This window comes from Leptodactylus fuscus, chromosome 8 (assembly GCF_031893055.1).
Source record: "Leptodactylus fuscus isolate aLepFus1 chromosome 8, aLepFus1.hap2, whole genome shotgun sequence".
In the NCBI taxonomy this organism is placed as follows: Eukaryota; Metazoa; Chordata; class Amphibia; order Anura; family Leptodactylidae; genus Leptodactylus; species Leptodactylus fuscus.
The window spans coordinates 747,676-764,821 of NC_134272.1; the positions used below are offsets into that span (position 1 = coordinate 747,676).

Genomic DNA, 17,146 nt, shown 5'->3' on the forward strand with positions numbered 1-17,146 from the left:
CACATCGGAATCACCATATGTGGGGAAGTTATCTGGGTAGTAGCAGTGGTGCGGACCCAAACTGTCAATACAGGGACACAAAAATGTGCCGCAAGCTGGTTAATGTAGGAAAAATAGCAAAATAAAATACAGCCTTAAATTCAGGCACAAGAAAAAGAGCAACAAAGCCCTGCTCGTCTGAGCACTAACTAGACAATAAGTAGTGTACAGGCGGCTTACTACCAACCACACCAATCAACAAACGGTGCAATACCGTCTCAGCAGACTCAGTGTCAGGACGGACCCAGCACCTACTCTCCTCCCAGGATCTGCCCCGAAGTGCAGCCTTATATGGGCCAGTAATGAGCCTATGACCCCGACCTGGGGCTGAGACCTAATCCAGCCGCGCCCTGGACCACACACAGGTCAGGAGTCTGGGGGAGATATAGCGGGACTGCAGCACTCTGCCTCACACTACAGATATATACTGTATATATGTATAATGAGGTATACAGCAGGCTCTGCTCCTCATACAGTGTGTATATAGTGAGGTATATAGTGCAGTATATACCTGGCTCTGCCCCTCATACACTATGTATACAGCCGGCTCAGTCCCTCATACACTATGTATACAGTGGGGTATACAGTGAGGTATACAGCAGTATACAGCCGGCTCAGTCCCTCATACACTATGTATACAGCCGGCTCAGTCCCTCATACACTATGTATACAGCCGGCTCAGTCCCTCATACACTATGTATACAGCCGGCTCAGTCCCTCATACACTATGTATACAGCCAGCTCAGTCCCTCATACAGTATGTATACAGCCGGCTCAGTCCCTCATACAGTATGTATACAGCCGGCTCAGTCCCTCATACAGTGGGGTATACAGTGAGGTATACAGTGAGGTATACAGCGGTATATACAGCCGGCTCAGTCCCTCATACAGTATGTATACAGCTGGCTCAGTCCCTCATACAGTGGGGTATACAGTGGGGTATACAGTGAGGTATACAGTGGGGTATACAGTGAGGTATACAGCGGTATATACAGCCGGCTCAGTCTCTCAAACACTATGTATACAGTGAGGTATACAGTGGGGTATACAGTGAGGTATACAGTGGGGTATACAGTGAGGTATACAGCAGTATACAGCCGGCTCAGTCCCTCATACACTATGTATACAGCCGGCTCAGTCCCTCATACACTATGTATACAGCCGGCTCAGTCCCTCATACACTATGTATACAGCCGGCTCAGTCCCTCATACACTATGTATACAGCCGGCTCAGTCCCTCATACACTATGTATACAGCCAGCTCAGTCCCTCATACAGTATGTATACAGCCGGCTCAGTCCCTCATACAGTATGTATACAGCAGGCTCAGTCCCTCATACAGTATGTATACAGCGGCTCAGTCCCTCATACAGTGGGGTATACAGTGAGGTATACAGTGAGGTATACAGCGGTATATACAGCCGGCTCAGTCCCTCATACAGTATGTATACAGCTGGCTCAGTCCCTCATACAGTGGGGTATACAGTGGGGTATACAGCAGTATACAGCCGGCTCAGTCCCTCATACACTATGTATACAGCCGGCTCAGTCCCTCATACACTATGTATACAGCCGGCTCAGTCCCTCATACACTATGTATACAGCCGGCTCAGTCCCTCATACACTATGTATACAGCCAGCTCAGTCCCTCATACAGTATGTATACAGCCGGCTCAGTCCCTCATACAGTATGTATACAGCCGGCTCAGTCCCTCATACAGTGGGGTATACAGTGAGGTATACAGTGAGGTATACAGCGGTATATACAGCCGGCTCAGTCCCTCATACAGTATGTATACAGCTGGCTCAGTCCCTCATACAGTGGGGTATACAGTGAGGTATACAGTGGGGTATACAGTGAGGTATACAGTGGGGTATACAGTGAGGTATACAGTGGTATATACAGCCGGCTCAGTCCCTCATACAGTATGTATACAGCCGGCTCAGTCCCTCATACAGTGGGGTATACAGTGAGGTATACAGTGGGGTATACAGCGGTATATACAGCCGGCTCAGTCCCTCATACAGTATGTATACAGCCGGCTCAGTCCCTCATACAGTGAGGTATACAGTGAGGTATACAGTGGGGTATACAGCGGTATATACAGCCGGCTCAGTCCCTCATACAGTATGTATACAGCCGGCTCAGTCCCTCATACAGTATGTATACAGCCGGCTCAGTCCCTCATACAGTGAGGTATACAGTGAGGTATACAGTGGGGTATACAGCGGTATATACAGCCGGCTCAGTCCCTCATACAGTATGTATACAGCCGGCTCAGTCCCTCATACAGTATGTATACAGCCGGCTCAGTCCCTCATACAGTGAGGTATACAGTGGGGTATACAGTGGGGTATACAGTGAGGTATACAGTGGGGTATACAGTGAGGTATACAGCGGTATATACAGCCGGCTCAGTCTCTCAAACACTATGTATACAGTGAGGTATACAGTGGGGTATACAGTGAGGTATACAGTGGGGTATACAGTGAGGTATACAGCGGTATATACAGCCGGCTCAGTCCCTCATACAGTGGGGTATACAGTGAGGTATACAGTGGGGTATACAGCGGTATATACAGCTGGCTCAGTCCCTCATACAGTATGTATACAGCCGGCTCAGTCCCTCATACAGTGAGGTATACAGTGGTGTATACAGCGGTATATACAGCCGGCTCAGTCCCTCATACAGTATGTATACAGCCGGCTCAGTCCCTCATACAGTGAGGTATACAGTGGGGTATACAGTGGGGTATACAGCGGTATATACAGCCGGCTCAGTCCCTCATACAGTATGTATACAGCCGGCTCAGTCCCTCATACAGTGGGGTATACAGTGAGGTATACAGTGGGGTATACAGTGAGGTATACAGCGGTATATACAGCCGGCTCAGTCTCTCAAACACTATGTATACAGTGAGGTATACAGTGGGGTATACAGTGAGGTATACAGTGGGGTATACAGTGGGGTATACAGCGGTATATACAGCCGGCTCAGTCCCTCATACAGTGGGGTATACAGTGAGGTATACAGTGGGGTATACAGCGGTATATACAGCCGGCTCAGTCCCTCATACAGTATGTATACAGCCGGCTCAGTCCCTCATACAGTATGTATACAGCCGGCTCAGTCCCTCATACAGTGGGGTATACAGTGAGGTATACAGTGGGGTATACAGCGGTATATACAGCCGGCTCAGTCCCTCATACAGTATGTATACAGCCGGCTCAGTCCCTCATACAGTGAGGTATACAGTGGGGTATACAGCGGTATATACAGCCGGCTCAGTCCCTCATACAGTATGTATACAGCTGGCTCAGTCCCTCATACAGTGAGGTATACAGTGAGGTATACAGTGGGGTATACAGTGAGGTATACAGTGGGGTATACAGTGAGGTATACAGTGAGGTATAGAGTGGGGTATAGAGTGGGGTATACAGTGAGGTATACAGTGGGGTATACAGTGAGGTATACAGTGGGGTATACAGCGGTATATACAGCTGGCTCAGTCCCTCATACAGTGAGGTATACAGTGAGGTATAGAGTGGGGTATACAGTGGGGTATACAGTGAGGTATACAGTGGGGTATACAGTGAGGTATACAGTGGGGTATACAGTGAGGTATACAGTGGGGTATACAGTGAGGTATACAGCGGTATATACAGCTGGCTCAGTCCCTCATACAGTATGTATACAGCTGGCTCAGTCCCTCATACAGTGAGGTATAGAGTGGGGTATAGAGTGGGGTATACAGTGAGGTATAGAGTGGGGTATACAGTGGGGTATACAGTGAGGTATACAGCGGTATATACAGCTGGCTCAGTCTCTCAAACACTATGTATACAGTGAGGTATACAGCGGTATATACAGCCGGCTCAGTCCCTCATACAGTGGGGTATACAGTGAGGTATACAGTGGGGTATACAGCGGTATATACAGCCGGCTCAGTCCCTCATACACTATGTATACAGTGAGATATACAGCCGGCTCAGTCCCTCATACACTATGTATACAGTGAGATATACAGCGGTATATACAGCCGGCTCAGTCCCTCATACACTATGTATACAGCGGTATATACAGCCGGCTCAGTCCCTCATACACTATGTATACAGCGGTATATACAGCCGGCTCAGTCCCTCATACACTATGTATACAGTGAGGTATACAGCGGTATATACAGCCGGCTCAGTCCCTCATACACTATGTATACAGTGAGGTATACAGCGGTATATACAGCCGGCTCAGTCCCTCATACACTATGTATACAGTGAGGTATACAGCGGTATATACAGCCGGCTCAGTCCCTCATACACTATGTATACAGTGAGGTATACAGCGGTATATACAGCCGGCTCAGTCCCTCATACACTATGTATACAGTGAGGTATACAGTGAGGTATACAGCCGGCTCAGTCCCTCATACACTATGTATACAGTGAGGTATACAGCGGTATATACAGCCGGCTCAGTCCCTCATACACTATGTATACAGTGAGGTATACAGTGAGGTATACAGCCGGCTCAGTCCCTCATACACTATGTATACAGTGAGGTATACAGTGAGGTATACAGCCGGCTCAGTCCCTCATACACTATGTATACAGCGGTATATACAGCCGGCTCAGTCCCTCATACACTATGTATACAGCGGTATATACAGCCGGCTCAGTCCCTCATACACTATGTATACAGTGAGGTATACAGCGGTATATACAGCCGGCTCAGTCCCTCATACACTATGTATACAGTGAGGTATACAGTGAGGTATACAGCCGGCTCAGTCCCTCATACACTATGTATACAGTGAGGTATACAGCGGTATATACAGCCGGCTCAGTCCCTCATACACTATGTATACAGCGGTATATACAGCCGGCTCAGTCCCTCATACACTATGTATACAGTGAGGTATACAGCGGTATATACAGCCGGCTCAGTCCCTCATACACTATGTATACAGTGAGGTATACAGCGGTATATACAGCCGGCTCAGTCCCTCATACACTATGTATACAGTGAGGTATACAGCGGTATATACAGCCGGCTCAGGCTCGCCCTCTCCCCGTCAGGCCTACATTTCCCATCATACCTTCGGATGATGACGTAAACAGTCTCCGCCCTTCATGAAAACCCTCGGAGTCTCCGCCCCCGTCGCCATTTTGCGCAGTGAGCGCCGGCTCAGTCCCGCTCATTGGTAGAGATTCTCCCGCCCGGTCGCTCGCCCATACTGGGGTGTACACCCGTCTCCTGACGCCCGCTCTGCGCCCTGTAAGCCCCCGCGCATCCCTTTTGTTTCCTGAGCCGGATGGTGCCGGATTGAGTGACTGGAGCCGAGGTGAGGACTGGACGAGAAGCCGCGCAGGTAAGCACCAGACAAGATGGCGGCCGAGGGAATGAATGTGTACAGGGATGTGAGGAAAAAACCGCGGGGGGTGAAATGTGTATCAAGTAAAAACCTGCAGGGATGTAGTAGGAGTGTGTGTGTATATGTATAGAGGAGGGGGGATATAATGTATAGATTAGGGGGGTATATAATGTATAGAGGAGGGGGGATATAATGTATAGATTAGGGGGGTATATAATGTATAGAGGAGGGGGGATATATAATGTATAGATTAGGGGGGTATATAATGTATAGATTAGGGGGGTATATAATGTATAGAGGAGGGGGATATATAATGTATAGATTAGGGGGGTATATAATGTATAGAGGAGGGGGATATATAATGTATAGAGGAGGGGGATATATAATGTATAGATTAGGGGGGTATATAATGTATAGAGGAGGGGGGTATATATAATGTATAGATTAGGGGGGTATATAATGTATAGATTAGGGGGGTATATAATGTATAGAGGAGGGGGGTATATATAATGTATAGAGGAGGGGGGTATATATAATGTATAGAGGAGGGGGATATATAATGTATAGAGGAGGGGGATATATAATGTATAGATTAGGGGGGTATATAATGTATAGAGGAGGGGGGTATATATAATGTATAGAGGAGGGGGGTATATATAATGTATAGAGGAGGGGGGTATATATAATGTATAGAGGAGGGGGGTATATATAATGTATAGAGGAGGGGGGTATATATAATGTATAGAGGAGGGGGGTATATATAATGTATAGAGGAGGGGGGTATATATAATGTATAGAGGAGGGGGGATATATAATGTATAGAGGAGGGGGGATATATAATGTATAGAGGAGGGGGGTATATATATAATGTATAGAGGAGGGGGGTATATATATAATGTATAGAGGAGGGGGGTATATATATAATGTATAGAGGAGGGGGGTATATATATAATGTATAGAGGAGGGGGGTATATATATAATGTATAGAGGAGGGGGGTATATATATAATGTATAGAGGAGGGGGGTATATATATAATGTATAGAGGAGGGGGGTATATATATAATGTATAGAGGAGGGGGGTATATATATAATGTATAGAGGAGGGGGGTATATATATAATGTATAGAGGAGGGGGGTATATATATAATGTATAGAGGAGGGGGGTATATATATAATGTATAGAGGAGGGGGGTATATATATAATGTATAGAGGAGGGGGGTATATATATAATGTATAGAGGAGGGGGGTATATATATAATGTATAGAGGAGGGGGGTATATATATAATGTATAGAGGAGGGGGGTATATATATAATGTATAGAGGAGGGGGGTATATATATAATGTATAGAGGAGGGGGGTATATATATAATGTATAGAGGAGGGGGGTATATATATAATGTATAGAGGAGGGGGGTATATATATAATGTATAGAGGAGGGGGGTATATATATAATGTATAGAGGAGGGGGGTATATATATAATGTATAGAGGAGGGGGGTATATATATAATGTATAGAGGAGGGGGGTATATATATAATGTATAGAGGAGGGGGGTATATATATAATGTATAGAGGAGGGGGGTATATATATAATGTATAGAGGAGGGGGGTATATATATAATGTATAGAGGAGGGGGGTATATATATAATGTATAGAGGAGGGGGGTATATATATAATGTATAGAGGAGGGGGGTATATATATAATGTATAGAGGAGGGGGGTATATATATAATGTATAGAGGAGGGGGGTATATATATAATGTATATACAGGAGGGGGGATATATAATGTATATACAGTGGCTTGTAAAAGTCTTCACACCCTTTGTCATGTGGGTGCCCAGCTTAGGTCGACCAATTCTAATCATTATATGGTGACTGTATAGTAATATACTGCTGTACACAGGGCTCTGCAGACAATACAGGGTATATACGGTACAGGGGGGCAGACAGATCCACGTGGCCCCTACCTGGGTATACGGTATATAGTAATATACTGCTGTACACAGGGCTCTGCAGACAATACAGGTATATACGGTACAGGGGGGCAGACAGATCCACGTGGCCCCTACCTGGGTATACGGTATATAGTAATATACTGGCTGTACACAGGGCTCTGCAGACAATACAGGGTATATACGGTACAGGGGGGCAGACAGATCCACGTGGCCCCTACCTGGGTATACGGTATATAGTAATATACTGGCTGTACACGGGGCTCTGCAGACAATACAGGGTATATACGGTACAGGGGGGCAGACAGATCCACGTGGCCCCTACCTGGGTATACGGTATATAGTAATATACTGGCTGTACACGGGGCTCTGCAGACAATACAGGGTATATACGGTACAGGGGGGCAGACAGATCCACGTGGCCCCTACCTGGGTATACGGTATATAGTAATATACTGGCTGTACACGGGGCTCTGCAGACAATACAGGGTATATACGGTACAGGGGGGCAGACAGATCCACGTGGCCCCTACCTGGGTATACGGTATATAGTAATATACTGGCTGTACACGGGGCTCTGCAGACAATACAGGGTATATACGGTACAGGGGGGCAGACAGATCCACGTGGCCCCTACCTGGGTATACGGTATATAGTAATATACTGGCTGTACACGGGGCTCTGCAGACAATACAGGGTATATACGGTACAGGGGGGCAGACAGATCCACGTGGCCCCTACCTGGGTATACGGTATATAGTAATATACTGGCTGTACACGGGGCTCTGCAGACAATACAGGGTATATACGGTACAGGGGGGCAGACAGATCCACGTGGCCCCTACCTGGGTATACGGTATATAGTAATATACTGGCTGTACACGGGGCTCTGCAGACAATACAGGGTATATACGGTACAGGGGGGCAGACAGATCCACGTGGCCCCTACCTGGGTATACGGTATATAGTAATATACTGGCTGTACACGGGGCTCTGCAGACAATACAGGGTATATACGGTACAGGGGGGCAGACAGATCCACGTGGCCCCTACCTGGGTATACGGTATATAGTAATATACTGGCTGTACACGGGGCTCTGCAGACAATACAGGGTATATACGGTACAGGGGGGCAGACAGATCCACGTGGCCCCTACCTGGGTATACGGTATATAGTAATATACTGGCTGTACACGGGGCTCTGCAGACAATACAGGGTATATACGGTACAGGGGGGCAGACAGATCCACGTGGCCCCTACCTGGGTATACGGTATATAGTAATATACTGGCTGTACACGGGGCTCTGCAGACAATACAGGGTATATACGGTACAGGGGGGCAGACAGATCCACGTGGCCCCTACCTGGGTATACGGTATATAGTAATATACTGGCTGTACACGGGGCTCTGCAGACAATACAGGGTATATACGGTACAGGGGGGCAGACAGATCCACGTGGCCCCTACCTGGGTATACGGTATATAGTAATATACTGGCTGTACACGGGGCTCTGCAGACAATACAGGGTATATACGGTACAGGGGGGCAGACAGATCCACGTGGCCCCTACCTGGGTATACGGTATATAGTAATATACTGGCTGTACACGGGGCTCTGCAGACAATACAGGGTATATACGGTACAGGGGGGCAGACAGATCCACGTGGCCCCTACCTGGGTATACGGTATATAGTAATATACTGGCTGTACACGGGGCTCTGCAGACAATACAGGGTATATACGGTACAGGAGATGGCTCTGACTAATTGCTCGCCTGGATGACAGGTCTGCTGCACATGTGGCGGTGTCTGCCGTGGTCACTAATGACGCGACTTTGGATAGTTCTGACCGACATCATAGTAAAAATGTTTCTTCAGATTTTTCCTCTGATTCCTCTAATCTAACGTTTAAAGAAGAAATGTCAGTAATGAATCTTATGGAGTTAGAGAATCTCCGTAACCCCCAGCACATTGTGGCTAATTCATCCAATCCCATCAAACCCAGGAGCAATCAATAGAGTGTTTTCCAAAATAAGATTGAGGAGGATCTTAAAAAACTAAAAGCGTCCAATCATAGGACACGATAATAATAATAATATAACTGAGACAGAACAGTGTGCATTAAGGGAGTGACTATAAGGAAGGGAAGCAGTTCTGTTAGATAATGAGGACTATGAAGAGGGGTGTTTGTCTGTTCTTGGTGACACAATAACCCCTGACCCTACTAAGGAGTCCGAGCTCAATGCATTCATTTCAGAAGGGGTGGCTTTGGGAATATTTACACAAATGGAATCCCAGTATTTGATCAATAGCAATCCTTTGACCCCATTTTTTATAGAATTCCTAAAATCCGCAAGGGGGTTACCCCGCCCCCCTTACGCCCTATAATTGCAAGTACGGGCTCAGTGCATGAAAGGTTAGCCTCATGGCTTGACCAGATTTTACAGCCCTTAGTATTCCCTCTCTCTGGGTTTATTAGGGACAGCAAGGAAGTCCTCAATGTATTTCATGAATTTACCTGGCTGAAAATGTTTTCATGGTTAACATGCGATGCGAGTGCCCTGTACTCGTGCATCCCCCGCTCGCTTGCCATTCAAGCATTGGCCCTTCACCTCTACAACTATAGTTCATTTTCTGAAGACACATGTGAGTTTATTTTGTCCGTGACTCTTTATTTGTTAAAACATAATTTTTTTTTCTTTCAACAATGTGTTTTACTTACAAATATGCGGAGTGCGACCATCAGCACTCCGAGGTTAGCGAGTGATGGTGAGAAAGCACGCCCATCAGCGCTCCGAGGTCAGCGAGTGATGGTGAGAAAGCACGCCCATCAGCACTCCGAGGTTAGCGAGTGATGGTGAGAAAGCACGCCCATCAGCGCTCCGAGGTCAGCGAGTGATGGTGAGAAAGCACGCCCATCAGCGCTCCGAGGTCAGCGAGTGATGGTGGGAAAGCGCGCCCATCAGCGCTCCGAGGTCAGCGAGTGATGGTGGGAAAGCGCGCCCATCAGCGCTCCGAGGTCAGCGAGTGATGGTGGGAAAGCGCGCCCATCAGCGCTCCGAGGTCAGCGAGTGATGGTGGGAAAGCGCGCCCATCAGCGCTCCGAGGTCAGCGAGTGATGGTGGGAAAGCGCGCCCATCAGCGCTCCGAGGTCAGCGAGTGATGGTGGGAAAGCGTGCCCATCAGCGCTCCGCATTTCTCACCATCACTCACTGACCTCGGAGCGCTGATGGGCGCGCTTTCTCACCATCACTCGCTGACCTCGGAGCACTGATGGGTGCTCCTTTCTCACCATCACTCACTGACCTCGGAGCACTGATGGGCGCGCTTTCTCACCATCACTTGCTAACCTCGGAGCACTGATGGGCACTCCTTTCTCACCGTCACTCACTGACCTCGGAGCGCTGATGGGCGCGCTTTCTCACCATCCCTCGCTGACCTCGGAGCACTGATGGGCGCGCTTTCTCACCATCACTCACTGACCTCGGAGCGCTGATGGACGCACTTTCTCACCATCACTCACTAACCTTGGAGCGCAGATGGGTGCTCCTTTCTCACCGTCACTTGCTAACCTCGGAGCGCTGATGGGCGCGCTTTCTCACCATCACTCACTGACCTCGGAGCTCTGATGGGCGCTCCTTTCTCACCATCACTTGCTAACCTTGGAGCGCTGATGGGCACGCTTTCTCACCATCACTCACTGACCTCGGAGTGCTGATGGGCGTGCTTTCTCACCATCACTCACTAACCTTGGAGCGCAGATGGGTGCTCCTTTCTCACCGTCACTTGCTAACCTCGGAGCGCTGATGGGCGCGCTTTCTCACCATCACTCGCTTACCTCTTTATTAGAGATGAGCGAGTACTGTTGGGATCAGCCGATCCGAACAGCACTCTCGCATAGAAATGAATGGACGTAGCGGGCATGCGGGGGGTTAAGCGGCCGGCCGCCGTCAAAGCAGAAGTACCAGGTGCATCCATTCATTTCTATGGAGCGTGCTGTTCGGATCGGCTGATCCCTTCCGTTACTCGCTCATCTCTACTCTTTATGTCTATATGCTGATTCTAATCCTTTTTTTGATTTTGGTCACTGGTATGGGCGCTACATGGACAACATCTTAGTTGTATGGTCCGGCGATGTAGCCTCCATACCAAGGTTTTATGTCTTATTTATATGACCATTCTTTTTCTTTCCAGTTTCCATAACACACAACATATCAGTTTTCTTGATCTTAGTTTGTCGGGTGATGTGGCCAATGGGGCGGTGCTCTCTTCGCTATTCAGGGAATCCTGTATTGGGGGCTGATAGCTGCCATCCAGCACATGTCCCTATGGGAGAGTTTATTAGAACAAAGCGGGCTTGCACACAAACCTCTGAATGTGGAAACCAATTAGCTAGTACTACTGATAGAGACAAAGCAAATCTCCTTTATGGACACTACAAAGAGCGGACAAACTGATGAAAGTAGGAACTCTATTGGCGAAACAACATCCAAAAAAGGTAAATGGCAGATTAGTTTTTTCCACAGCATACAGTCCTCAATATCATAAAAGAGAACTTCTCTATTCTCCAAACTGATAGCGTTACTAGCGATATCCTCCAAAAGGGGGTCCAGTTTGTACCTAAACGGGGACAATGCCTTGGGGAGATTTTATCCCTTATATGTATCTACATCTCATTCCTCCTGCACAGGAGTCCTAGGATCAGTGAGATGTGGTAGTCCTAGATGTGGTGTCTGTTCATACAGCACCCGCATAGAAGAAGGGAGCAGCTGTGTGTCCAATATTACATATACTATGAGAGGGTTCATACCCATCAAGTGCACCACTTGTCATCTTCCTTATATTGGATGTACAATACGTCCATTAAAAAATCCTATCAGTGAACATCTTGCAGACTGCCAAAAATTTCCCTCTGACAATATGTCAGGAGTCTCCCGTCACCTTGCAGTGGTACATTCAGGAGATACAACCTCTTAAGTTTTTTGGAGTTGAAAGAGTTAACAAACCAAACAGAGGAGGAGATTGGCGTAAAGCCTTATAAGAAGAGGCGCACTATGGAGTCTAAAGTTTGATTGTCGCATGCTTAAAGGCATGAACATGAAATCCGATCTTACATATATCTGTTGATATTCCCATGCATGTGTTTTGGGAATCATAATCTACATGTTGGCTATTTGCATTTATTCCAACATATATACACCCAGTATGTGCTCTCTCCTATATATGATGCTGATCAGCTTTTTCTATGAATTGTCGGTGTTGTGCATAGATATGGTTCACTTACCCTCAGTAATTATCTTTGGGTGCTGCGTTTCCTTTTCCCCTTCTTCCTTAGCGGTCGCGGTTGTGCAGAGCTTGTCTAGGAGTATCGACCCTCTTATCGCACCAATCTATGGATGTGGTTGCGTTGTGGCATTCCTGAGTGATCTATCTGGAGTGTTTCACAAATATGAACCCGCTTGGGTGAGCTATATCTATGCATGATTCCAGATTCTGGGAAAAGAATATGCAAATCTATTCTCCAGGATGGAATTAGGAGAGATGTGGACGAGTGTCCCCCGACCCTGGTCTATAGTCTCTCACTCTGCCAAATCAGTATCCCTACGCTATGCTGAGGAGGCCCAATAGGCCGAAACAGCGCTGTCCATAGTTGGGAATCTGGTCCTTTTGGGACAGAAATACTGATTTGGCAATTAAATCCACATTATGATTAAAAGACTTTATAACTGAGTCGTGCATGATGTTAAGGATGCTGCCCTCTATAGGGTGGTGTACAGAGTGCACTCTGCTCTCCTAATTCCATCCAGGAGAATAGATTTGCATATTCTTTTCCCAGAATCCCTAGCGGAGCAGGAATGACTTGTAAGTCTCCGTACTGCCTATGTAGGCGCACACTCTCCCTGATGTGTACGAGTGTCCCCCGACCCTGATTCCAGATTGAAATTGTTACTATATTTTCATTGCATCACGTATCCAGTCTCGAGGATGTTCATTGGTGGAAATACGTGATCTTGGGTCCCGTCATTACGAGGCATTCCTCACATGGACTATGTTGTTTTTCATTTTGGACAGCGGGGATCCTATTCACAGGTAGATGCCCAAAATTCATAAGCTTTATTGTGCATGATTTGAGTCTATAAGCCATGCCGCTATGTTTCTTTCATTTTTTTCATTATTTTTATATGGTTACGGGGCCTCTGTTTCTAGGTATATGTCCCATACAGTCACAAGATCTATTGTATATGTTTTGGGTCTACAATCATGTGTATCCAGCTTGTTGTTTACTATTGCGCATACATTACATTAGGTATATTCAGTTTACTGCTGCTGGTGTGTTTACTGTGAACTAAGATTTTGAAGTTGCTGTTCCTTAACTATACAACTAGCAAAACAAAACACAATTGTGTGCGACTCATCACCTTAGTGTGAACTGTGTCGAATTGCATTATGCTAGTCTTGATAACACAAGGAGTTCACTCCTTTAGCTGTGAATTCATCAGACAGCAACTGCATTCAATTAAGTGAGTTTCCTTAGTCCTATCCTATTAATATTATAAATGTGAAAGCAGCCCCGCTGCTGTTTCCCCGGCTCCCTCCTAACTACCTAAGCGCGCCCTCAGCCCCAGCCCCCTTTAGAGCCTACAGTCACCTTGCACATTGCCAGCCCTGCGCCCACCACTACCCACCCGTGACACCAGTGATCCTCCGTGACACCACTGAACGGCTCCACACTGGAGAAAACCAACAGCTACACCTACCTGGGGCTGGAGCTCAGCCAATCAGGAAGCTTCAAAGTAGCAATAGAAACCCTGAAAGCAAAAGCCTGCAGAACCTTCTACACCATCAGAAGACAACTGTACCACCTCAAACCACCGGTGAGGGTCTGGCTGAAGATATTTGACGCTGTCATCACCCCGATCCTTCTCTATGGCAGTGAGGTTTGGGGCCCAGCCACCTACCCAGACCAGTCAAAGTGGGATTCCAGCCCAACAGAGAACTTCCACCTGGAGTTCTGCAAATACCTGCTCCATGTCCATCGCAACACCACCAACATGGCCTGCAGGGCAGAGCTAGGCAGACTCCCCCTATGGCTCACCATACAGAAGAGGGCGCTAGCTTTCCAGGCACACATCCAGGGGAGCAAGCCCGACTCCTACCACCACCAAGCATGGCTAAGCCACCTGAGCAAACCAGACACCCCCAACCAAACAACAGCCAACCACCAAACCAAAAACACCAACAGATGATAACCAAGGCCGAAATAAAGGCGACCACAGAGGCAAACAGAGAGCAGTACATTGACGGACTCACATCCGCGCTCGGGGTCATGTCAGGCCGGACTCACATCCGCGCTCAGGGTCATGTCAGGCCGGACTCACATCTGTGCTCGGGGTCATGTCAGGCCGGACTCACATCTGTGCTCGGGGTCATGTCAGGCCGGACTCACATCTGTGCTCGGGGTCATGTCAGGCCGGACTCACATCTGTGCTCGGGGTCATAGGGAACCTACGTTAGTGTGAACCCAGCCGTAGATGAGTGTTACATAGATAACAGACCTGGGACCTGAGATAAGCGGCTGCAGGAGCAGTATAATATAGTATGTGACCATAAATTCATAACAGTAGTGAAGCCATGTCATTTACCGGGATACAAAGTAGCCGATGTGTTACTCCAGGTTACAGAGTATCTATGGAGCAAATCTCATCCAAATCTGTTGGTTTATGTGTGATTGAGGAACCAACATCCAAACTGTCACATTTATAATATTCCTAGATTAGTAGAAGTTGATGGATTAGTAGATTAGTAGTAGAGTAGATAGCTAGATTAGTACAGTCATGGCCAAAAGTTTTGAGAATGATACAAATATTAAAGGGATTCTACCATTAAAAAACTTTTTTTTTTCTAGGTAACACATCGGAATAGCCTTTAGAAAGGCTGTTCGTCTCCTACCTTTGGAAGTGATCTCCACCGCGCCGTTCGTCCGAAATACCGGTTTGTACCGGTATGCTAATTAGTTCTCTCGCAGTAATGGGGGCGGGCCCCAGCGCAGGAAATGCGATGGGGGCGTACCCATTGCTGCTCGAAAACAGACTCCAGCGCCGCCTTTGTCTTCTTCTGCATCCTCCCCTTCCTTCTTCGGCTTGACGTCGGACGCCTGCGCAGTACGCTCTGTTCGGCAAACTTCACCGAACAGAGCGTATTGCACAGGCGTCCAACGTCAAGCCGAAGAAGGAAGGGGAGGATGCAGAAGAAGACAGAGGCTGCGCTGGAGTCAGTTTTCGAGGGAAGAGTTTCGCAGCTAGAAAGATTGCACCTCAGTCACCAATCTATCGCATCATCAAGAGCTTCAAGGAGAGAGGTTCCATTGTTGCCAAAAAGGCTCCAGGGCGCCCAAGAAAGACCAGCAAGCGCCAGGACCGTCTCTTAAAAGTGTTTCAGCTGCGGGATCGGGCTATCAGCAGTGCAGAGCTTGCTCAGGAATGGCAGCAGGCAGGTGTGAGTGCATCTGCACGCACTGTGAGACTGCGGAGACTCTTGGAGGAAGGCCTGGTCTCAAGGAGGGCAGCAAAGAAGCCACTTCTCTCCAGAAAAAACATCAGGGACAGACTGATATTCTGCAGAAGGTGCAGGGAGTGACTGCTGAGGACTGGGGGAAAGTCATTTTCTCTGATGAATCCCCTTTTCGATTGTTTGGGACATCTGGAGAACAGCTTATTGGGAGAAGATGAGGTGAGCGCTACCACCAGTCTTGTCTCATGCCAACTGTAAAGCGTCCTGAAACCATTCATGTGTGGGGTGGCTTCTCAGCCAAGGGAATCGGCTCTCTCACAGTCTTGCCTAAAAACACAGCCATGAATAAAGAATGGGACCAGAATGTCCTCCAAGACCAACTTCTCCCAACCGGCCAAGAGCAGTTTGGCCACCAACAATGCCTTCTCCAGCATGATGGAGCACCTTGCCATAAAGCAAAGGGGAGAACTAAATGGCTCAGGGAACAAAACAGAGAGATTTTGGGTCCATGGCCTGGAAACTCCCCAGATCTTAATCCCATTGAGAACTTGTGGTCAATCATCAAGCGACGGGTGGACAAACAAAAACCGACAAATTCTGACAAAATGCAAGCATTGATTGTGCAAGAATGGACGGCTATCAGTCAGGATTTGGTGCAGAAGGTGATTGAGAGCTGCCAGGGAGAATTGCAGAGGTCCTGAAGAAGAAGAAGGGTCAACACTGCAAATATTACACCGCTGCAGTAACTCCTTCTAACTGTCACTATAAGCTTTTATTACTCAGAATATGATTGTAATTCTATTTCTGTATGTGATAAAACATCTGACAAACACAGAAACCAGAGGGAGCAGATCATGTGACAAGAGGAGATTTGTGGCATTCTCAGAACTTTTGGCCATGACTGTAGATAGAATAGAATAGGATTTTTAAAAAATGTTTTTTTACTATTTTATTAGCCCCCTCTAGGGGGCTTGAACCTGCAATCATATCATTGCAAGTCCTATAGACGGCAATGCAGGTGTATTGCCGTTTATGGGAGATTCTCTGCCAATTGGGAACCTGCCAATTTGGATTAAATGTGTTTTCCCATCCAGTGTGTCAGCACTGCCTGGAGCAGATCAGATAATATGCAGATCCTTGTACACAATGGACTGAGGGTTAGCTGAGTGTTACATAGAGAGATAGAGTCAGCAGGGACAGGGAAGCCATCAGAGGTGATGGGAAGATGGAGCGAAATACAGGACAATCTTGGAAGGAAACCTGAGAC

General features: G+C 47.3%; 1 protein-coding gene across 2 annotated transcripts in view; it reads left to right on the forward strand.

The window, feature by feature from the left end:
- Window positions 1–5,203: 5,203 nt before the first annotated feature.
- SRCAP (Snf2 related CREBBP activator protein) overlaps window positions 5,204–17,146 on the forward strand; it is a 64,333-nt gene continuing 52,390 nt past the window's right edge. For both annotated transcript variants that reach the window (XM_075283757.1, XM_075283758.1), the window contains exon 1: window positions 5,204–5,406. The gene's annotated coding sequence lies outside the window, so the exon portion shown is untranslated. The remainder of the gene's footprint in view (window positions 5,407–17,146) is intronic.